At 36.0% G+C, this 24749-nt stretch overlaps 1 protein-coding gene across 16 annotated transcripts in view; it reads left to right on the forward strand.

Annotated features, from left to right (window-relative positions):
- The window catches only part of KLF12 (KLF transcription factor 12), a 511676-nt gene that overhangs the window by 189236 nt on the left and 297691 nt on the right, over positions 1–24749 (forward strand). For 8 of the 16 annotated variants that reach the window (XM_074329360.2, XM_074329369.2, XM_074329363.2 and 5 more), the window contains one exon: positions 18131–18231. The exons of 7 other annotated variants lie outside the window; for them this stretch is intronic. The gene's annotated coding sequence lies outside the window, so the exon portion shown is untranslated. Of the gene's footprint in view, positions 1–15868; positions 15888–18130; positions 18232–24749 lie in introns of those variants that run through there. One more of the 16 variants, XM_074329361.2, reaches the window with a different exon arrangement.

The following is a 24749-nucleotide window of genomic DNA, read 5'->3' on the forward strand; positions in this document are numbered from 1 at the left end:
AAATTTACTGTATTTTAGTAAATTATCAAGAAACACTGACATCATTATGAAAGCAGATTGTGTGTACATGCACATATGTGTGTGTGCGTGCACACACATACACATTAATTTCCATTTTTCCACTGGGGCCTGTTTTGTGTTTGTAGGCAAGTTGGAATGACTTTTGTAGTTGTCTCAGTTTCATCGCTCCTGTGTTATCACAGAAAGAATCGCCCTCAATCTCGCTACTATGAAGTATCTTTTCTTTGTCCTTCCTTACATCCTTATTTAGTCATCACTAAACATATTCTGTTCTTTTGAAACATTTGAGTGCATTAATATTTTATGTTTGAAATGGTTTAATCTGTCAAAAGATGAGGGTCTTAATTTTTTTCCTTCTGGCCATTGGAAGGATAATTAGAAAAGCTTGAACAGCGCTAGACCCTTATTTCAAGTTTACAGACTTAATGAAAAAAATAATATTTCACAGAGGGGATCTCAGTTTAACCTTGTGGAGAGGTTTTTCAGTCTATTAGTCAGACTCTATTTATCATGCATGGAATCTTATTTACCTTTATGTATGTTTTTTTTGTTTTTTGTTTTTTGTAATTGTATTTGGATAATCTTGAGAAAGATCCTGACTAATCTCACTGCTTCTTGAATCTCTGATTCTTGTTTTACTCTATTTCTTCCTAATTTGCTTTGTCTCCTGGGATTTCTAGGTAGCAGAAAGTCTTCCTACCCATACAGATCATTGTGCTGTCTCAGTTTTAATTTGTGCCTCAGTTAACACTTTTTTCATATTCATTTAAATGCTTTATGAGTTCCTGTTCTCTGAAGCATAGATCTTATCTGTTTGATTGAATGACACATTGCAAATATTTAATGTTACATATTTATGAGGACCTGCTGAATTATTTTATTACCCTATTGGACGTACTTATCAAGTCTTAATTGATGTTAAGACTCAGCAATCCATTAAGTCTTTCAGTCAATTCAAACTCAGACTGTAACTGGGATTTTCATAGCCCTAACTGCGACAGTGTTGAACACAGCAGAATCAAAACAGAGCTGTTCTGGCTTTGCTGCTGTTTAGATGTCTTTGGGAACCTCTCACCTTTTGATGTTACAGTGAAAACATGGAATAGTGCCTGGCAGGGGGAGATGTTCCCAGGTCAGATCTGTTTTCAGGATTGAGTCCTCATGCTGCTAATTGCACTTGAGGTCTTATCTATTAAGAATTAGTAGATAATCTCATTCTAAATACTTAATTAAGTTAGGAAGAAACCATATACATTACAGAAAACAGTACTGCTAAACACTTATATAGCACTTATTTAGTGGATACATGTTTTATAGGAAGGAGGTATTATACAGTGTCATAATCCTTATTGTGTGGTAGAGGAAGTTAAGGTGTACAGAATTTATATACCTTGCATCCATGCACACAGTTACAATTGTGGAGGCAAGACTGGACCAAGACATTCTGACTTAAAGGACTGCTGTAAAAACTTTACTGTCCTGCCCTGAGGGCCTTCCTTTTGGTTCTGTGTGTGTGTGTGTATGTATGCATGTATGTGTATACATGTATGTGTGTCTGCGTAAGTGTTAAGTCAGCGATATGGGAAAATTTCATTGCTGTATCTTTGATTTTGTTTTCTATTTTCATGCAATTGACCTGTGGATGTTGGTAATTTTGATAATGAGTTTTAGAAAATAACAGTTACGCACTCCGTTGAAATATTAAAGTTTCTGTCCTCCTACTTACCAAAATTTTAGCCCCGTTGACACCATTCTTGTTGTATTTGAGAATATCAGTATTTTAACATGAATGTTCGTCAGTTCCATTTGATAAGTATTTATTAATTATCTCCTGTGTATAGTGTCCCATCTGAGGTATAGTACTCACAAAAAGGACAAATAAGACACATCCTTGAACTGAGTGGGACGGCGCAAGTCTTATCCTTCTGTAAGTACTTCCATAGTAAAGACTTACGTGAATACACTGTAAGGCATATGAATGGCCCAAGATATTGTAGGGGTTTAGAGATGTTACATAAGTAGGACATAATTTATTTGAGGAAGTTGTTTTAGAGCTAAGTTGTGAAGATGGGATTTCTGTTAGATTTTTGAGGTGAAAGGAACGATGCGAGTGAGTGAGCAAAGGTGCTAAGGAGGCAAGTTGTGCACAGTAGCTGAGTGTGGGTAAGATGTGTGCATGGTGGGGAATCATTTTCAGATGTGATTTGGGGTTATAGTGTGAATTCTATTTAATACCTAGACAATTGTGGCAGTGCGAATGGAAAAGAAGGTCTCCATTTAAGAGTCATTCTCAGAACCCATAGGACTTAGCAGCTAATAGCATGGGAAGAGTCTGGGTGGAGGAGGAGGGGTCAAGGATGATATCCTGCTCCTAACTCAAGGAGCCTTTGGAGAGGTACCGGATGTTGTGGATGGAAACCAGAAGAGCTGGCTTTCATTCTAGCCTCCTTTGCTGAGACAAGGCTTCTCGTGGTACTCAGTACAGACATTTTTGAGTATCTCAGCTATTGAAAACCTGGGTTGTACTATAATACTGTATATGTGGTGTGTGTTTAAGGAGTGGAGACCACTCCCCAGAGGAATTGTGGACAAAATGCCTATTAAGTATGATAGCTTTGTTATGTAGTACATGCATTGTGTCTAAAATGAGGTATTCTAAGCGCCTCTTATTCAGTCTTTTTATTTATTTTTTTGTTATTCAGTCTTAAGTGGTTCGAAAATAAGGGAGAGGAGTTGTAGGCACCGTGGCACTGAGTTTATAGTACTGAAGTCCATTTCATTCTTGAAAGTGTTCTCGGCTTAATGAAGGCTCCCGAGGTCTCTGGAATTCTGTGTCCCAGTCCAGGGCTGCGGGTGTTCAGCGCGTCCACCCAGGTGTCAATTATTTTGCGGAAATGGTGGGTGGTCTGTATTGCACAGTCCTGTATTCCGTACACAGGTGTCATGGAACACACCTTTCTCTCTTCCTTGTAGATACTCTCTGTGATGGCATGAATCCTGTCTGCTTTGGATGACTGTTGAATTTTTAATACTTGGCACTACGCCTGGTACATGGCAGACTCCAAGAAATGGAAGTGAAGTGATGATGAGTTGTTCCCACAGCCTGTGACAGATTAACTTTTCAGAGACATGATATTCTAATGGCTGTTTATTAGGGAAAATTTGAATTAAGGAACTTGTATGTCTGATTTACCATTTATATATTTTAATATGTGATATCTGTAGTTGGAATTCTTTGTCGACCAGAATGTTTAACATCATACCCAATTTTTTACATCTGTCACCTGATGAGGTGTGCCCCCCACCCCCGCAAGGAAAAGTTTTTTTATTGGCCTTTTATATTTATGAATATATTTTAGATCAACTTACAAAATTCCACAAAACAAATAGATAGATAACCTTTGGATTCCTATTGGGATTGCATTGAATCAATATGACATTTTTTGGAGTTAAATGACATCTTTAAAATTAAAAACATTTTCAATTTCATAACTTGCTGTCTGTAGTCATTTATTTAGAGCTGTCTCTTGATAATTTTTTTAGGCCAATTATATTTTATTTAACAAGAAAACAAAAATTCCGTAAGAGTAAATCATATTAATTTTGCTGAACATCCCCCTTTTCTAGTTTTATTGAAATATAATTGACATATATCACTGTAGAAGTTTCAAGTGTACAGCATGATGGTTTGACTTACCTATATTGTGAAATGATAACTGCTAAAAGTTTAGTTAGCATTCAGCATCTCATATAAGTACAATAAAAAGAGCAAAAAAAGAAAAGAAAAAATGTTTTTTCCTTGTGATGAGAACTCTTAGGATTTACTCTCCTGAGTGGTTTATGAGCAGGCCACAGTACATTCTTTGCACATTGAAAACTGTAAGGCATTATTTTACATTGAATCTGGGGCCAATAGGTTACCTGTGAAGGTTTGGGGCCTGACAGGGTGGTGCTGTGTAAATCAGCGGTTTTGTGGAGTCAGCGTCAGCGTCAGCGTCGCCACTTTTGCCTGATTCTAGTGATCATCTAAGCTGAGGCTGAAGATGTACGTAGAATTTCCATCTTTATCTTAATTGTATTACATTTTGAAACATAATGCTAATCATTTATTTTGTATTTTATCATTTCCAGAAGCATATTTTTGTAATACATCTTTAATAAGACCAAAGCACAGTAATGGCATTATTTCTTTTTCTTTTTTTTTTTTTTTTTACAGAATTATGTTTTCCGGTGCAGCATTTTCCAGACACAATAGTAGAAATATGCAGGAATCCGAAGATCTCATTAAGCCAATTTTGGAGAGATACTGATAAATTAAAATTAAAGTATTGTGATATTATTAATTGGAACTTAAGCATAATCAAGGAGAAAATATTTGTTAAATAAAAGATCATATTATTATAAAATGAAATTGTTACTTTTACAAAATTTTTCCAGGAAAGTACAACACATGCAAAGTGAATCTATAGCTGTATTTTGAAAAATAGTAACTTCTATTCCAGGTTACTGTTCTTTTGTTAGTTTTGGATCTTTAAATTCTAATAGTGCAGACTATTTCCCCCCTCTGGGAGGTTATCATCCCTTAGTTTTACATGTTTTAGAGAAAGCTGTAAATGTACCTTCAGTAGTTTTAATAGCATTTCCAAGACATACCTCAAAAAATAATTCAAAAGAAACTGAGTTTTTTTATGTAAAACACTGTGATCCTCTTTCTTGACAGAAGTCAGCTTATGTCAACTGAACATTTCTTTGCCCTTAAATTAGAAATATCTTCAGCAAAACCTCTCCGGGGTTGAGATTTTTAAGGATGTAAACTTTGGGGTTGACATGACCATATTATATTAGTCATACATAATCATTGATTTTGTGGATGGAATGGTGATTAGAAATCAACTTCATGTAAAGTTAGCGTGACAGGGAACAACGCAGACCATCGTTCTCCGTCTTCTCCACATAAAGTCCGAATTTACCTTCTCTTCCCTCCACAGACTGCTTTTGCGGTGGGCGACTAGACTGTGGCTTCCTCAGGATCAAAGACTGAATCATTTTATGTCCCAGCATGCAGAGCAATGCCAGGCAGTACTATGAGCTTTATGTATGTGTAGAAAACAGTGTCTACAGCTGGCAGGTTTTCTTTTTGAAACATATATTTTTAAATAATTACAGATTCATAGGAAATCTACCCTCCACACCCCCAAATACAGGGAGGTCTTGTATCCCTGTATCCCTTCACCCTGTTTCCCCCAGTGGTGAACGTCCTTTTTTTTTTAAACATCTTCCATGACTGTAGTACACGGTCAAAACCAAGGCATTGGAACAGTCTGCAGAGCTTCTTCAGATTTCACTACTGTTACATGCACTCATTTGTGTGTGCTTGTGTGTCTGGTTCTGTGCAGTTTTGTCATATGTGTAGATTCATGTAACCACTACCAGCGTCAAGGTGTGGAGTGGTCCCATCCATCCCCACAAGGCTTCCCTGGGCCTCCTCAACAGGTTTTTAATAGTGATGACGTAGTGCTTTGCATTTACTTATGCATTAACCATGGCTTGTAAATAAATTATGTTGCTGTTGAAGAAAAGAGATAGCATTCCTATTTCTCAGTCTATAGGTCATCCCTCACCCATGACCAGTTTACCCATTTTCTGTTTTAAAGAAACGTTATCTTAAAGGGGATTTCCGTGAAGTTATAAATTGGCAACATTATCATAATGGGAGTCCACTCTCATTAATTGGAACTTTCAGACCACACGATATATTCATCTTATCCAGAAAATGTATGAGGTTGCAAGACGTAAATAGAATGCTAAAAATGGAGACCCACATTGTTCAACATTGACTGGTGCAGCTGAGAAAATTGTCTTAAGAGTAAAAAAATGGATATGCAATCTCATGTGCGATGAATTGGTGTGTCGAGTGGGTTTTAATTGGTGTGAGTACGGCTGTCTTGTGTGTAATTGAGTCTGTGTAGATGGATGCATGCAGCAGGCTTAGGCTGTTTAAATGTGTGACTGTGGATGTGTGAAAGGGAATCCGTCACTTAGGGTGAATACAGCAGGCTGGGTGGAAGAGATAGCCACCGTGTTTATACAAGCAAGGAGGAAACTTTTGGTATAGAGGGGGAAAAAAGCAGGTGCCTATACAAGTGTTTCCTTTAGGACATGGTATGGAGTTTTAAGAACAAACATCTTTACTCTTTATCACAAAGGTAAAAATAGACAGCATGGCAGAGTTGACACTTGGGCTATAAATTCATCAATACAAGACCTGTCAGGGCGTGGAATAGAAGGTATCTTGTCTCCCTCTTCCCTCACCTACTTCTCCTTTCCCATTTTATGCTGTAAGATAAAGTAATGGAAGTTTCTTGGGAATTTCATCATTGGGAGTGAAAGGACCTTCTCCTGCTGATACTGCTTCTCAGTTTTCTTCCTTCCTTGCCTCCTCTTGCCCCCACCCTGGAGCTCCTGCTGTGCCGAAGCCAGCAGGAAAAAAACCTGTTTTGTAAAGAAAAGCCTCCAGGGGACACTCCCCAGGCCTTGGGATAGAAAAATATTGCCACCTCCTCAGTTTTTTTAAAAACCTCCAGCCTATCTCGAGAACACTGTGTCCCCGTTGGGCGTGTTCATGTGTGTACTTTGAGCGGATCTGGGAACCTGCAGGTGGGCGCGGGGACACCGCGTCTGGGCTAGAGTCAGGCAAGGCCTTTAAAAATAGCTTGTTTTTCATTTTTTGGAACATTGCCTCCCTGCTCCAGTTCATTAGCAGTCAATTTTTAATTCGTACATTAGGCACTGTGGGAAGTTGCAAAAGGCTTTCATCTTTGAAGAAGTAACCATTCAGAGGATTTATCTACAAGGTGGGGAAAGCGATTTACCAGTAATTAAAAATAATAGGCCCTGGAATATTTAAGGACTGAGAATACACTGTTAACATGATAAAAGTGGTCTGAATGCGGCCTATGACGACGTAAAGCACATGCATTTTGAATTGGTTCGTAAGAAGTTGAGGAATTTTGGGCATTGAAAAAGGAATCATTCAGAGAGGCAGGAGGTGGGCATTCAGCTGTGTGTTGGGGTGGCCCTGGATTTGGGGTGGGGGCAGGTGTCCTAGGTTCAAGTCCTAACACTTACTCGATTTGTTAATTCAGGTTGATTCCTTCCCTGAGTATAAAATCCTGGTCCTACAGTGAACTTGTGAATACTAAATAAAATATTTATTTAAAAAAGCTGTATGAACTGCAAAACTCTATACAGATTTGAGTTAAGGCTGTTTGATTACCAGTCTTAGAAATCAAATGTTTTTTATTTCTTTTGTGTACAATTGAAAACTGAAGAGCACCTGAAAGGGTGCTGATTATTTATTTTTAAGAGAATGAAATGATACAGGAATAACACAATTCAGATCACTTTAGGATGAAATATGTATTCACATTTTAACCCATCAGAAATACATTTTTTAAATGATTCTGATCCTCTTCAGCTTTTCTAACAATGTGTGAGGGAAAGGTCGATTACTTCCAAAAAAAGAACTATTTACTAGCTTTTTGTTTGGCTTCAATCTGACTTTATTTATTCAAAGAAAAACAAACAAATGCAAGCAAACAAACAAAAAGCTATCCCAGGACCTTCCCTCCCTCCTTGGAGCGCCTATTTGTAAGTCAGCTACTGCATTGAGGATCAAAAATTGTCATTGTCTCTGCCATGGGTCCAGGAATCAAATGAATATAAATAAATATATCACTTCCACCTGAGATCTGCTATAGAATACAGGGGAAAATCCTGAGTGCTTTCTAACAGGGACCTCATGAGGCCATTTTCCCTGAAGAAGTAATATTTGAGTACAGATGTGAAGTAAGCTGTGGGATAAAGTGGCCTGGAAAGCACAGCAGAGGTATATAGATTGGGATAAAAATTAATTGCTAAAAATATCAAGCCCGTGTATGTGATGTGCCTTTTTATACTATTCTACTCTGGAAGCTTAGATAAAGCCTCTTCTATATTACCCTTAATACAGTGGTTTGCCTAGGAATTATGCTCTGTTCAACCTGAGATATTTTCAAAAGTAATACTCGAAGATTTCAAATACATCTCCCTAATGCTTTGCTTCATAAAAACTGAATCAGAGTAATATACCAAAGATACTAAAATAAGATTTAGACGAATACTTTCATCAATCTGTATGGAGAAGAAATTTCTAAAGAGTGACACCAGATCCAGAAATCATAAATTGGAAATAGATTGACATGCTTGACTGAAAAATTAAATACATCCCTATAATAAAAATTGTGTAAATTTGAACACCAAACCATAAGCTGGAAAAAACCCCCCAAACTATTTGCAATGTATGACAGTGAAAATGTAATATTTTTAAGGAAGAGACCTCTAAATCAGAAAAGAAGGCTGCTGCCTCCGCAGTAAAGATGTGAAAAGATTTGAAGAATGATTTCACAAAAGAAGACAAAGCCAGTAGAGTGATGACTTCATGTTTCATCTCCCTGGTAGTGCAGGAAGTACAAAGTAGAATCAGGTTTTCTGCTTTCAGATTGGGTAAGATTAAAAAGTTGGCCATACCAAATGCTGGGGAGGCTATGGTACATATGCATACTATATAAGCACGGAGGAAGCATGTGTAACCTTGTACTTTTCTGTGAAAGACTGTATCAACATTTGAAATGGAAGTACCCTTTGGGTCAGACATTTTACTTCTAGAAATGTATTCCAAAAATGTAATTATGAATATGTAAAAAGATTTGGTGACAGTTATGTACAACAGAATATTGTTATTAAATATTGTGAAGCGATCAAAATGCCCAGCAAAAATAATACTAGTTGAATAAATATGGTATGTTGATATAAGGAACACTAGGCTTTACTTAAAAACAAAATATTCTGAATTTATTGTTAGGGACGTTTGTCTATGAGCTATTTCCAACTGAAGGAAGCAGATTACAAAATGGCATTTATGTCAAGGATAGATAGTAACATTGAAAATTTGCTTTATGTTAGAGACTTTTGCTACGTTCTTCACATTGATTATTTCGTTTAATGATCACAATATTCCTTAGAGTAACTATGATTAGCCCCATTTTGCAGATTAGTAAACAAAATTACCAGGAGGCACATAGCTCCAGGTCACACCAGTAGGAAGTGTGGAGCCAGGCAGGATTTAGTGAGCAGCTTTTAGAAATGTGTTCTTGTGTAGGCATATATGAAAGGGCATAGGCCAAGTATCGTAATGATGCTTATATTTACTATTTTGCTACTAGTATTTCCAGTGATTTTAATTTTTCTGTTATACTTTTAGACATTATCTGAGGGTTTTGGAGTACGTATGTGATACTTTTCTAATTAGAAAAAAACTATTTTTATATGTTTATATTAAACAATAAAGAGTGATTTTTAGAAGGGCGGATAGCACTAGTTTTAATTTATATGCAGTGTGTGTCAAGTTTAACTTCAAGAAGTGAAGAAAAATTTATGAATGATTAGCATGTATAGTTGAGATTTTTGATAATACCCACAAGGTTACATATTAGGAATCAGTAAATAATGTTTTCTGAGGTACGTTTGAGGGAAGATACCAAAAAATGAGTTTAAAGAATAAAAACAATTGAACATTAAACACACATATCAGTTTAAAATGTAAATACTTCTTTTGAAAATTAAAAAAAAGTCCATATCAAGGCAATTTTATTTTTATCAATAAGCCATTAAGTAGTTACTGAATTCCAAGAATTTTGAGGAATAAAGAAGAATGTAAACTGCAAAATTAACAATCTAGTTGTGGAAACAAAACTTAAGAAATAGGTAGTCCATACTTGAGATAGTATATGTAATCAGGTGGTAAATTGTAAACTTCAGAAGAAAACATAGTAAGTATTGTAAACTACAGAAGAAAATAATAGAATTAGGTCTGAGTCATGAGGGTAGGGTTATATATGAGATGGATAAGGTTGAATAATACTCATGTGTTATCGGGATGGTATGTGGAGAAAGTAAGCATTGAGTTGACACGGAACCCTGTGTAGGTCGTGGCTAGCAAGTGGCAGAAGTAAGAATAAGCAGAATGGGAGCCGACAATTTAGTACTGGTCATTCAGGAGCAGTGAGAGTTAAGGTGAGATTTTAGAGAGCTTCCATAGTGAAGCATTTCTATAGAAAATGATGCAGATAAATTAAAAAAAAATTTTTTTCCAAGGCCTTCTATGAAGGTTAGTTATATTTGTTTTCCAAAAGTTTCTCTGCAGTTTTACAGAATATTAAGAAAAGTCCTGTAATCAAGAGTCTGATCACTGCAGTGTACACCTGAAGCTGAATAATAATGAATGTCAACTATAATTTAATATATATATATATATATATATGTATATATATATATATATGTGTGTGTATATATATATACACACACACACATACATATATATATATACACGGGATGGGGAGTACAGCTTAGGGCATGTAGTGAATGGTATTGTAACAGCTATATACGATGTCAGAGGGGTAGTAGTTTGGGGGAGGAGTGTTATCACTTTGTGAGGGGTGTAAATGTCTAACTATTAACATTGTTTTGTACACCTGAAACTAAAAAAAGAAAAAAAAGGAGTCTATGCTTAACAGATTCTGAAAGTATCTGTTATACATCATAGCATTTTATTTTCAATTTTCAAATTGTATTTTGATAACATATTAAGAGTATTCAGTGGATTTTATGTGAAAAATAATGAAGCTGATCAGTCTGATTGGGGCTCTGCACACTTGTGAACAGAGTTCTTAATTAAGAAATTCTGGTTTGGATGAGGCTTTGGACATCATTTCGTTTGACTTTCCACCTCAGTAAAAAGGTTTCTTCTGTAATGATTCCCAAAGGGGATCATTCCTAACTACTTGCCTAAAAATATTATGAATAAAAAGATGAAATTGCATCACTTAGTCCAATATTTAAAGTACCCTATTTTTATCTGTTGAAATATATATGAATAACTGAATGAAAATGTAAAGCACACACTTGTTTTGTAGAAGATTTGTACTTGCTGGGAGTGGATCATGTGGAATAGTGAATTACCAGTTAATTAATTTAATCTTTGAAATGCTTTAAAAAAAAGCTTTCTAATCTTGTATTACAGCATTGTAGAACATATTTAAATCCCTTAATCTGGCAAATTAAATATTGTTTTCGTCAGTGACCGTATCCATATTTTAGTTCACTTTGTTAAATAACCTAAATGTCACTTGATCTTTGGTGTGACTATAAAAAAATACATAAAATATTAAGTAATATGTTTATATTCTACTGATATTAACCATTTTGTTATTTTATTCTTTTATAATGTACTCTTTATAGGAGAAAGAAAGTTATCTGTGACTTCACAGGTAGCATATTAAGGGTGTGTGTGTGTGTATAGAAAGTCATAAATTTTGATTTGGTAAAAGATAACATCTCTTTCATAGTAATGATTTAAATCAAGTTGATTATTTTTATTAGTAATGAACACTTTTGTGCCTTACACAAAAATGAGATTATCAGTAACATACACATCCTCAAAATAAAAGAGACTTATGACGATAATTTCTCATAAAAGTAGAATTAAGGTTAATCCATTTCTCTGTATCTGAGATTCTCCCTTATCAAACTGGATTGTGTACTCTACTTGATACTTAATATACAGTGTATTGTTGCTACAATTGGTCATTTAGAACAAAGCAGAAGACACCATGTCTGTATTTCTTGAATGTAAATTTAATGCATGAGCCATTCAAACAACAGAAATTACAGGAATGAAATTTAAATCACATGCAATATCAAGTACAATAGCATTGCTAGATTGATTGGGTAAATATGGAGAATTAGTTAAGGAAGCTGTAATGGAGAAACCAAGCAAGAATTTTGAAAGAGCATAAAGGTGGGGATTGGTGGACGAAGGAGGGTTTCCATCTAGAAGGAATGGTGAATTGTTGGAGCCTATGAACCCATCAAGACCGGGACTGTTTTCTTAATCTTTGTAGTTCCAGGATATGTAGCATAATCCCTTTTATATATTGGTACTCAGTTGTTTTCTTCCTTTTCCTTCTCCTCTACCTTCTCCTCCTTTTTATTAAATATAGTGCCTTTCGTATATTAAAAAGGGTAGAAAGTAGATTTGAACAATTTACAGTGTAGTGTAGTGGTTCAAAATTCAGATTGGAATTGGAGAGATTGTAGTTGAGTCCTACCTTAATCACTTGATTTCATCTCTGTGATATTAGGCAAGATCTTTACCTGCACGTTACAATTTCCTCTTTTGTAAAGTGGTACAGCAAGAGAACCTATATCCAAACTTGTGATTTTTATGAGATAAATCCTGCAAACTCTTCAACACTGTGTTAGTTTAAATGTTACCCTTCGATAAAAAAGACACGGTGCTATGGAAGAATGCTACTTTTGTGGTTTTCATTAACATATAAATGTATTCTTTATGGTCTGCCATAAGCTTCTAAGATGTGATGATAAGTGACTTGAATATTATCTGTAGAATACAGCTATTTTCTCTTTTAGTTATATTGACTGGAAGTGGGCCAGAGTCAGAGAGGGTAAGCAAATGACAGTCAAGCTTTGCTCTGGAACAGTGGAGCTGTTTAGATTTTTTTGGCTTTTCCTCAAGTAGATATTTAAAAGTTTGTTAAGGCCCATCTTAAGATAGGGTGACATATCCTCTGCTTGTGAAGGGAATTGGTATTTCACTGGACTGGAGGTTGATACAGGAAAAGATACGATCTGATTCAGGTAGGAGAACAGACAAGTAGTAACATAGGAGAGAAATCACATGGTGCTGGACAGAGCGCTGTCCACTCCTCCTAGCTCTTCTCCGGTGGCTTCTTTTCTGACTCGTATGCTTTATCCAAGAGGTTGCTCTTCCATCGTCATTGGACTCTATTGTTGGTAACCTTCTCTTCTGCTTCCTGTTTGACGGTAAGCCCTCTACCATACTGGATAAAGCAAAGCCTGCCCCGCTCTTCCACTTCTCAGCCCTGGCTCTGCTTCATTCTAGTCCCTGAATTGACTCTCTCGGCAGGTATGGCAGGTATTCTGTTATGCTTGGCCCTCTATTTACTCAGGTAATTCAAGACAAATAATCACTTAAAGCATTTGAAGTGTAATATAAGAAGATATACTGTGGAGTTCTACGGAGAAAATTCACATTTATTTATAATGAAATACAGAATTTCATATAACGTAGACCCATTTGTAGGTGAATTTTAGGTTCTACCTGCAGCAGCCACTCTTTCCTTCCCACACTTCTCTTCCCACTGCTTTTCACTTGGCCCTGGTTCTGCACTTCACCATGGTCTAGAGGTAAGATTTGATAAGCAATGCTCTTAGGAGATTATGTTACAGAACTTAACTGATAGGGAACCAAACATTTTATTTAGGAAAGGAGTTAACTGCTCAGGAGATGGTTAGAATGCAAGACTCTTCCTAGGGCCCGAGACTTACCCGATATGTAGAGGAAGACATGCTTAGAAAAACAAGCGAGAACAAATGATAAAAGTGATACTGGGTGCCCTAGATGCCCAAACCTATAAATACACTTTCCGAAATACTGTAAACCAAAATTAATTTTTGACTGTTAATAAGGAATTAGAAGCATTTATTTGAGCAAAAGAAGCTGCAGCGCAGGAGACAGAGATTCGTAGCAATTTAAATTGTATTCCACTGAGACAAAGAGGAGGCCGCCTTTTACAGCCAAAATTCCCGTCTGGGTTCTCAATTAGATTCATTTTATGTAAATGAGGTATCCAAATTGTGTAGTTCTGATTGGATGGGTCAGGTCTCAGTCCACTGGTGGAAAGACAAACCAGGATTTTCCATCAGTGGCTGACTGAGGTGGCGCAAACAAGTGGAGCATAGTGCGCGAAGCCAGGAGTTCAGTCTGAAGTTCTTCCAGGGATACAGTATACTTAAAGGGTGCCTATTGGCAAATGGCCGCTAGGCTTTCATTTATAAAATTTGGGCCCTCAGTTGACCATAGAGGAGGAGGGTCCATCTCAGCAGATAGATTCCTTCTCGGGGTTCACAAAATGAGTCTTTCTTTTCGGGTCCGCAATACTTACCTTAGAAATCACAAGTGACTTAGACATCAAAGAAAAAAGTGAAAGCATATCTGATCCAGTACATTCTGGCCAATTGGTCCTAGCTAAGTCTGACCTAAAGAGTAAAATGATCACGAAACATGCCTATATATGATCTTAAAGAAAAAATATTTATTTAGTTAGAAACATTTAATAGGAACCATATGTTGAAAATAGATGACCAATCATGATGAATTTTCTTGTCATATAGTTGAATTGTTCCATTTTCACAACAGATAGAAACAGCTGAGGAAAAGAAATCTAGTGGGATTATATTAAAAGATATAAATAAAAGTGCTGGTTTTGTATGGTTTATAAATGTTTAATTTTTAGTCTTTGGAGAAGGTATGCAGTACAGGGTCAGAGCTTGGTTTGAGTCCTAGTTCCCCCTTTTATTATTGATTGGATGTTCTCCATATAACCTTGGACAAGTTGCTTCCGACTTGAGCTTCAGTTTGCTCATCTATAAAATGCAGTTACTGAAATTGTCCAGTTGATAGTGTTGTACTGACTGTGAAATGATAACTATGTAAAACATCTGGCAAGGTGTCTGGAAATTAGTACTCAATGAACGTTAACTATTTTTTAAATTTATTTTAAAATTATAGTTGACATACAATGTTATATTAATTTTAGGAGTACAACATAGTGATTATACATTTATATACCTTATAAAGTGATCACCACGGTAATTATAGTACCTGTCTGTCACCATAATTACTATTTGACTATATTTCCTATGATGTACCTTATATCCCTGTGATTTATTCTATAACTGGCAGTTTATATTTCTTAGTCCCCCTTATATTTCTTTTTTGCCTATTTCCCACCCCCCTAGTGTTAACTATTAATAATAGTGACAATTGCAAACTCTCATATGTCATATATTATTGCTGGTTATGTCTCTAGACTATTATAATTGGTCATGTAATATACGTCCATTTAAAAAAAAAGTTAAAAAATGCTCTTCCTTATTTTTCTCTTATGATGTAAGGGAAATACATAATGATGTGATGCTCCTTTTTCTCTTTTTACAATTACTCGTTGTAGTTTTTTGCAGCACCTAGCAAAATGCTTTTTAAAATCCTGTTAACATAAAGACTTAATTGAACATTTTAAATCTTGAAGTACTTTCCATATAAAAGCCGTGTTTATTGTATTATTTGTCATACTAATACAAATTCTATGAGTGACCGTATTAATCTTTATAGTCTTTTGAAATCTATAGTCTTTTGAAATTTATAGCTATTTGAAATCTATTTATTAATATTTTAAAGTAATGTTAGGAAACATACTTACAAAATATATGGTGTATCTTGTTTTTTTAAAAAAGCATTATGAGAGCAGTAATGCAGATTTAGATAGGAAATACCCCTTACTCAAACTGCCACACCACATTTATACAACAAATGTTTTCATGTATTTTCTTAATTCTTCTTTTATCTGAAGGTCATTTTTACTTAGTATTGTTCTTTTCCCCATATTTCTTAGATATAGTTTATAATGCCAGCATAATAGTCCATTACACAGTTTTTCCATAATTAAATTGGCCATTTCCTTGTGAATTGTTTCTAGTTTTAGGGTTACAAATGGTGTTTCAATGAGCTTTTTATACTTACAGTTTTTTTTTCTTCTCTTTTCCTCCCTAGAATTAATTCAGGAATGTTATTACTGGGTTAAAGACTATCAACTATTTTGACTCTTGAAACAGAAGTGCCTTTCAGATGGGTTCTAGTAGTTGGTATTGCCACAGGCAATGTTTGAGTAAGGTCATTTTTATCACTTTCTAGCAATGGATATAATAGGCATTTGTTTTAAATTGGCTAAGTTAATTGATACTAAGTGATATATCACCTTTTGTTAGTTCTTTATGAGGGACTGAAATGAACTTGTTGATATATATTTAGATTCTGATTGAAGTAGACTGTCATGTCTTGTAATTTTCTGGGATTAGTTGTACAATTATTAACATAATAAAATATACATTGTTAGAAGTAATTTAAAGAAAAACTCCTTAATGCAACTTGTTGACTTTTTGTATGATGAATTTGTATGCTCACAGTTGAAACTACTTATAGGAAAATTTTAACGTCTCAGAACTTAAAAAAATAACCTTTAAAAAGTATTTCCGGCTTATAGATTCAATTACAGATTATTTGACTTAATGTAACATTTGCATTAAACTCATTTCTATCTGAAGCCCTAGTCACTAAATGTAGAATTGGAAACCACTGTTTTGGTTTTACAGGCATTTAAAAATAGCCTTAGGGGATCTTTATCTTGAGTTTACTATTAAGGCAAAACTATACAAAATCTCCTTAACTTGCTCTCTCTTACCTAATTTTTAGGGCAGATCTTAGTAAATATTTAATGACACCCCTCCCCTCCCAAGGCAAAACAGGCATGTAGGATGAATAGACATAAATGGGTATTGGAATTTCCTTGCAATGTATAATTAGATGAAAAAAAAAGGAACGTGTGGTATCTAAAGAGACAAAAATGAGAAGAATGAGATTAGGGAGAAACACGTGGAAGTAGGGACAGGCACATACATTGAATTTTTATTGCCTTCAAATTTCTTCACAATTTCCTCTGTAAATTGTAACATAGGTTATACTTTACGTTTATTGATACACAGTTACTTTGTATTTTAGGTCAAATTAGTTCTGTATGTTTTTCCCTTTGCTCTCTCTTTTTTTTTTCTTTATTCTGTTTTATTTTAAGCAAAGCACCATCTGACTTGCTGATTCTTTCTGTCCTGCTGTTGATGTAGCCCCAGTCCTTCAGCTTCTCCGTGTGAATTTGCACTTCAGTGGCACCATTTCCTGTCAGAAACCAGTCAGGCCCCCTGACATTTCTAGGTGGCAGTTCACACAGGAAAGGACCTGAAAAGTTTCAGGGCCACATGACTTCCTCATGGGACGAGCTGATCAACTTAGTGCGTTGATGGGTCCCTTTTTCCCTTACCTTTTGGCCTTCCAGGGCTACAAGATTAGACTTATTAGAAAATTTAAAAATTGATGTAACCATATATTCCAGCACAAATTGCAGAAGATGAGAATTCATATATGGGTTCACCTGAAGTGAAATCAAGGTGAATGATAGTGACATTTGATACCAAGTCAGGTGATTTATTTTTTTTATTGTAGTAAAATATACGTAACATAAAATTTACCATTTTAACCATTTTTTAAAACATTTATCTGACAAATTTGTAGCTTTTCACACTGTGCAAAGTGCTTTTCTAAATAATGGAAATTCAAAGATGAATAGAACCTGATTCTTCTCAAACAGCAAAAAGTAGAGTTAAATCCTTATGTTTCCATATAACTGTATCTAACTTTGAAATCAGTGCATCATATGTAAGTTACAAAGATGAACACTGCCCCTTCCTTATTTTATGAATAGTAGAACCTCTACATACCACTTTATTTTTATTTTTTAATTGTGAAATATACAAGACATAAAATTGACTTTTTAGCCAATTTTAAATGTTTAATTTAAGGTAATTTTTATTCACGGTATAATTTAAGCCTCAAGGGGAATTATATAAAGTTTTAGTAGAGAAGGATAAAGCTAAAAAGAAGTTGATCTGCCAATCTTTCACGTTGTTTTGGAATTAAAATAACTGATTTTCTTTCCTCTGTCACCTTTCTCCAGTTTTTACAGATGTATTTTGGTAGTTGAACTATTGCCAAGTTTTTTTAAACCTGTTTTTTTCTCTAACATACAGATTTTTAAAAAAATCTCAAGGCCTTAAAGCAAAGATAATGTTTTCATGGGTTGTATTTGCATTCCAATCATCTATAATAATTTTATAATAAAAATATGAAATTGAAAATTGTGGCTACATTTTAGTTGGCATAGATTATGATTATGAATAAAGTCAAGGTTTGAGTAAAGATAGTGAAATTTCAGCTGTTTAACTAGAAAAGTCTTAGCAAGTCTAAATGATTTAAGGAAGTACCGTTTTTATTTTTCCAAATAATGTTTTCTTTCTATTACAGGGACGCTAGAGGAGTGATTATTTATATATGGCAGTAATCAAATTAGATGCCTGATATATCTCCTTGGTCTCTTCATTTACAGTCATTTAATTACTCATCAGGTCAGTCTAATTCATTACATTTTGCTTTATTGATTGATAATCTACATTATTTTGTATTTATGATAATGATACTTGTTTACAAAAGGGCAGAGCATAAACTTGGCATTCTGAATTCCCTGTGTATCCTTCGTGCTCAATATATGTAAATTATTACTATGGGCTAGATAGGCCTATGACAATGAGGTACCAGAACCTTTGCATCTACTGAGACTACTCACTGATTTCATTTTTAATTATGAAGAACAAAATGTCCAACATGTATATCTTACACGTGTCACTTACTAATGTTCATAACCAATTACTAGCACAGTTAAGAACCCTCAGAATCACTTTGAGGACAACAGTAAATAGGGTGTCAAGTGTATTTGAACAGTTCATCTGAGAGGATTAGCAACAGAAATTTCTCAGAAAACCAAAAGTAATTGGGAAGTAATGATGTTTGCATAAAGACACTTCCTTTTGCCATCTTAGATTTTTTTTTTTTTTTTAAGAAGTATGGTTTAATCCTACTCCAGTTATTAAACTGCTTTAAGCTTCTTTCCAAATATCACAGCAAAATTGAAGGATTTATTTCCTTACCTGTACTTTAAAACACTGCTGTGAAACCAAGTAAGGCAAGCAATATACAGCCCCCTTGTGTTTTCAGTTTATCTGCATTTGTACATGATGTCTAAGGCTATCTTCAATTCCCAAGGGAGTCTGCATCCTTTAAACTCTATTATATATAAATTGTTACCTGAAAGGGTTTGTAAAAGATCAAAGTAAATATCAGCCTAGAAAATAGAAGAGATTGCTTCCTCTCTGAGCTGTGTTGCAAAGGGAGATTTCTTCTGCCTATGTTGAGATCTTAATGTAGTTAGGGGAACAGTGAGTTATTAAAGTTTGAAAAGTATCGAGGAGGTGCATGCTGCTTTCTGTAGTCACAAATATTTGAACTCGATTGAAACCAAAGTAATTTAATCAGTAAAAATCTACTTGATTACTTGGAGTTTCTCCTAATTGTCTATGTTTTAGATAGTTTTTTTTCTTTCTTTTTCCTTCCTTAATGCAGTTTCATTCATAAAAACAAAATTTGGCTACAATAAATGATTCTGTCCGGCTCCCTTAAAATAGTTTTTAAATGAACAACACTGACTTTTTTTATCTTGCCTGTTATTTTATTGGTTACATAAGGCAAAAGAAAATGAAATAGAGGCCAAAATTACTTTGTACCTATGGAATTATGACTTTGGTCAAAAAGTTTTTGTAATACATATATTCATTATGTGTTCTCTTTTTCTGTCTCTTGGCTGTGATCAATAATGCTGCTATTACCATGGGGCTTTTAGAGCATCCCAAAGAAGTTTTCGAGCATGACAAAATGATCCATATATTCTTTTATTTGGTTCTTAGGAACAAAACTTCTGTGCTAACTATAGCTTGTGAAGTCAATTAAATAGCCAAACTATTTGATGGATAACTAATGTGCTGAATGATGGAGCAGTTATTATTTCATGAGTATTCGTTAGAATGTAAACTTAGAATTTACCATATTTTCCCTGAAATATGTGCTCGTTAGAGGTGGTTGATTCTACAGAGCACATTTCCTCTATAAGGCACGCCTAAGTCGAGTCTGATTCTCCTGCTGCAACCCTGTATGTGACAATGTAGCTGTTGGGAATGGCTTGAGTTTCCATATGAATTTTTAGGAGCATTGCTGTAACTCTGACAGCAGAAATATGGATCTAAAAGGTATAATAAGCCATAGGCAACTTGATATTTCAGAGGCTGGAAGCTGGAATAGAGGTTTAGTTGCACTGTTGGTGACAAATGGTGAAGGCTTAGAGTCTCTTTCCAGGTTATCTTTTAGGGACACTCTTAATAGTGACTCTGTTTCACATACCCCTTCATTTTCTTTGAGGTCCCCAGGAACTTGGCTGTTCTACTACTTGTTCACAGTCAACACCTGGTTCATCTGACCACAGTTGCTGTTTTTCTCTCCTCTTTCCAGCTGTACTGGATTGAATGGTGTCCCCCTAAAATTCCTATCCTTCTTGGAACCTCAGAATATGACCTTATTTGGAAATAGGGTTGTTGCAGATGTAATTGGTTAAGATGAGGTCGTACTGAAGAAGGGTGGGTCCTTAATCCAGAATGACTGGTGTCCTTTTAAGAAGAGAGACCCAGTGATGAGACATAGGGAGAGCAGCATGTAATGATGGAAGTCATGTGTCTTCGAGCCGAAGAAGGCCAAGGATTGCTAGCAACACTAGAAAGTAAGAAGGCATGAAACAGTTTCTCCCCGGCAGCCTTTAGAGAGAGCACAGCCCTCCCAACACTTGATCTTGGACTTCTACACTCCAGAACTATGAGAGAATAAGTATCTGTTCTAAACCACCTACCGTATTTTGCCATGTATAATGTGCTCCCATGTATACTGGGTGCCCACGTTTTTGGCCTATACTTTCAGGGGAAAAAAATCTTTCATTTTAATTTTTGATTCAAATTTTTATTTGTTTATATTTAGGTACTTGTTTTTTATATTATAAAGGAATTTTAGCGTGTATTACGATGCGGAATTAGTACTACCCATGTATAATGCACATCCTTATGTTTCCCTCACAAATTTGGGCAAAAAGAGCGTGCATTATACACAGCAAAATGCAGTAGTTTGTTGTACTTTGTTGCAGCAGCCTTAGGAAACTCACACACATGCAAGTAAACAGAAAAGAACAGTCCTGAGCTTCTTTACTGCAAGTCTATTCTTTTTTTTTTTTTTAAATTTTATTTTATTAAATTTATTGGGGTGACAATTGTTAGTAAAATTACACAGATTTCAGGTGTACAATTCTGTATGCAAGTCTATTCTTGAGGTAAGCATTTTAGTAATTTTTAGGTTCCCTAAGGGTTAATACTACTAGAAATGCTATAAAAGTGGAATACAAAGTAGGGAAAGTTATAATAGTTACAGAACTCCCAAACTTAACCTGTGGATCTATAGTTGAAAAGCATTAGTTTCAACCATTGCTTTAGTTTAGTAACTTGTGGGAAAGCCTTTCTATTCTAGGGCCCTACCACCTCCCCCTTCTCCGTCTCTAATTTAATTGGTTTAGGGTGGGGCCTGGGTGTTGTATGTTTAAAAGCTTCCCAAGGGAACCTGGCAATACTACGAAGTTAGGGCTGGGAATCACTGGTATAAATTTAGCAAGGGGTAAGAACCCGGGGGTGGTTCTCAGCCCTGGCCACACACTGGAATCACCTGGGTGACTAAAAACATCCTGGTGCTTAAGTGTGGGCTCCAGAGGTTCTGTTGTCATTGGTTGGGAGTTCAGATGTCTCAGAGGGAGTTTTAAAATCTCCAAGGGAATTCTAATGTGCAGCCAAAGTTGAGAGATATTGATCTAAAGGTGTTTATATTCCAATGCATAGCTGGGATACTTACATTTTTAAACTTTTTGAAGTTTTTTTTTTTTTTTTTTGGTATGTAGGTATGTAATGGATAGATTTAGATTAATAGTAGGTTCAGCAAGACAAAATAGTAGCCTTCCTTTTTCACAGTATAAGGCTTTCCTGGACATCTTTGGAAAAGGGAACCAATGGTTTATGTGTGTGTTGGGTGGATTGAAGTGGTGAGTGGGCAATAGTGGCTGCATCTGGGGGGGTTGGTGGGTTTTTCAGATTTATCCCTTTCCCTCCTTTGTTACCATTGCCTTTTCTGCTGTTGGAAAACCTGTCTCGGGCCCACAGTAAGGAGACGAGACTGAAAGTGTAAAGTGGAAGTATAGAAGATGAATAGATTCTGCAGTGAGAAGGAGCAGAACAGGAAAATGCTACCCAGAGGAAGTGGGGAAGCAAAGAGGTGCTGTGGTGGCTGGAGGCTGTTTAAGCCTGAGTGTGGGGACTGTCCAATGAGTCTGTGCAGAGGGGACTTCCATTTGTATGTCGCTGAAGCTATTTGCAATTACTTAGGGAATCACTTTCCTTTGCACATCGAAATACTTTGCAGTGAGCCTCACCATTGTATTGTGTGATGATGGTCTCATTCCTCCAGGTCTTGCGATGCACCTTTTTCTATGTAGACTCGGTGTTTGGGTTGTGCCTTTAGGGCTGCTGACTGAGAGAGAGGTTGTTTTTAATACCTCTGATGTGCCTAGTGTCTTATTTCTGGTATCCCATTGTTGCCGTTTCCTGCTTAGTAACAGTGCATTTAAATGATGGAAGAAGACAGAAAAATATCAGGTGTCATGCATGTTTGTTTCATGTGCAGGGCTTCGTATGCATGCCGCTGTATTGAGTTCATTTTGTATTGGTTTCCCTGTCAAGTTTGCATGTTTGCTAGCCTCCTGTTGTGACCCTAACTACCTTTTCTGTTTTGTTTTGTTTCTGAACTCCACAACTGATCTGGCGACTACTGTTCAACCTCTGAAGCCTGTGGTCTGGCTAGCGCTGCCTTTGATAGACCTTATTATTGGTGAAGTTCTCGGGGATGGTTTTCTGTGATGTATGCTTGATTGCTAATTCTTGAAAGTAATGATAGTCATAACGATCTGCGCTTCTTGTATGTCTACGAAGCACTCTTGCATTATTGTATTTAATTTTCATATGACTCCTCTGAGGGAGATGATAGCACTTCCATTTTACTGGTAGGACACTGACACTGAGCCTTGTAATTTAGATCTAACCAGTGGCATACTGGTAAATGGCTGTCTGAACAAAAAGCCCTGACTTGTTGCATTTGCTGATTTCCTTGACGTACATGCACTGACTGTAATGGATTTCAAGCTACAAAAGTGTAGTTACAGGGTTGTGTAGAGATGTACACAGTCAACTCCTACATGCCTGTAATAGTCAGTTCCAACCCTGCTCTGTATCTTACACCAAAGCTGATGTTTCTATTGTATTTCCCTCCCTTCCTGCCCCCCTCCCACCTGTCCTCCCCTCCTCTCTTCCTCCCTGCTTATCCCAGGCATTCACTTAACAGAATCTCCTGTATCGAGATCTCAAGTGCATCCTGTCCTGCTTGTAGCCTCTTCTATTGAAAGTTTCTTGGAGACATGGAATTATCAACTGTCAACTTCCATGATCCTTATTGCCTTAAACTGAAGTATATTTAATAGAATAGGATTTATTATATTAAGTCATCTCTTTTTATTCTTGATAAGAAAAGTGACGCTATCAAGTCAAAATGTCTGATCAATCCAGATGTGAGTAGCAATTTTATGAACTTACTAGTAACAAATCAAACTGATTTTACTCATGACACCAACTGTTCTTTTTGAGTGACTTTACATTGCTTTTTTTCTTTCGCCTCTTTTTCTCTGTGTATCCTTTACCTGAAATCACCTTTTCTCCAAGATAGGATTTATTGGATACAATTATGTAGTAGCTGACTTGAAAGGGTTCAGATCTTGATGGTAATGAAAAATCAAAGTCGTCAGTCATCTTTCTCCACAATTGCAAAGGAAGTGGCCGGCATTAAAATCTTTTTTTCATTCCGTATTTTGATGGGAGAGTCTAAACACTTGTTTGATCTCCTGCTCTTTCTCTATTTCCACCTGATTATAAATCTCAGAAAGCACGGGTCTTAAGAGGTTTCATTAATCCTGTTTCTAACTATAACACTGACTTCCTTAAAAATTGGAGTGTATTCTAAATCATTGCATTTTGTCAAGTGTCCTCGCCATGCTAAGAATTGGAGTGTGAGGCAGTAGGCATCTGTTCAGTACCGTTGCCATCTTCGTGGGACTGGCCCTGTAGTAATGAGGGTGCCCATCTTTTTTCCTCAGCAGAGTGGTGATAGGCTGACTGGGAGTAGAGATTGCCTGCATCCATTCCTGGCGTGGACTGCCAGCCTTCCCTGTGTTTCTGTGTATCGCAGTTGCTTTCTTTAGTCCAGGAGTACTGCATCATTTAAAAAAGTGGGAAATAAAATTTCTGACATTGCTTCTTGAAGTATGTATACACTAAAAGATATTTTGGCGAATAGAAATGTGAGGATTGTAGAATCTCCTGTACAATCAAATTCCATGTAAGAATGACCTCATTGTAAAGGCAGGCTGCATTTTTCTTTCCCAGCATGTCAGACCCCTTTAAGACATGGCCATAGGCCCTGGGATTTCCCACTCAACAGAATGTCATTTTATGTTGGATCCCCAAAGAGGATGGGATTGTTGAGATGTTATGACTGCCTGACAGTTACATTTAACATGCAGGCCTTGATACTGAGCCAGGAGAGCAGATGAGCACAGGAACCATAGATGGAGTTTATGTCACTATTACAGAGGGAGCTGAAAGAAAACACCAGAGAGGTTCCGAGTGGTTTGCAGTCTGGACAATTTCATTTTGCTTTTGTTGACGAAATAGTTAAAGGAGCAGATTTTTTATCTTCTTAAAATATTAAAATTGGAAGCATTTTTTCCATAAGAAAAAGACATTTCCCAGAGAAGAAGAAATGTTATTTCTCAGTCTAATGCTGAGAAGCGTTGCAGCTCTTATCGATGTTTCCTACTTTTATTTAAACATATAGATCTTTAATTGCA

Source organism: Rhinolophus sinicus, chromosome 16 (assembly GCF_057876585.1).
Source record: "Rhinolophus sinicus isolate RSI-liver-muscle chromosome 16, RSI-T2T, whole genome shotgun sequence".
Taxonomy (NCBI): domain Eukaryota; kingdom Metazoa; phylum Chordata; class Mammalia; order Chiroptera; family Rhinolophidae; genus Rhinolophus; species Rhinolophus sinicus.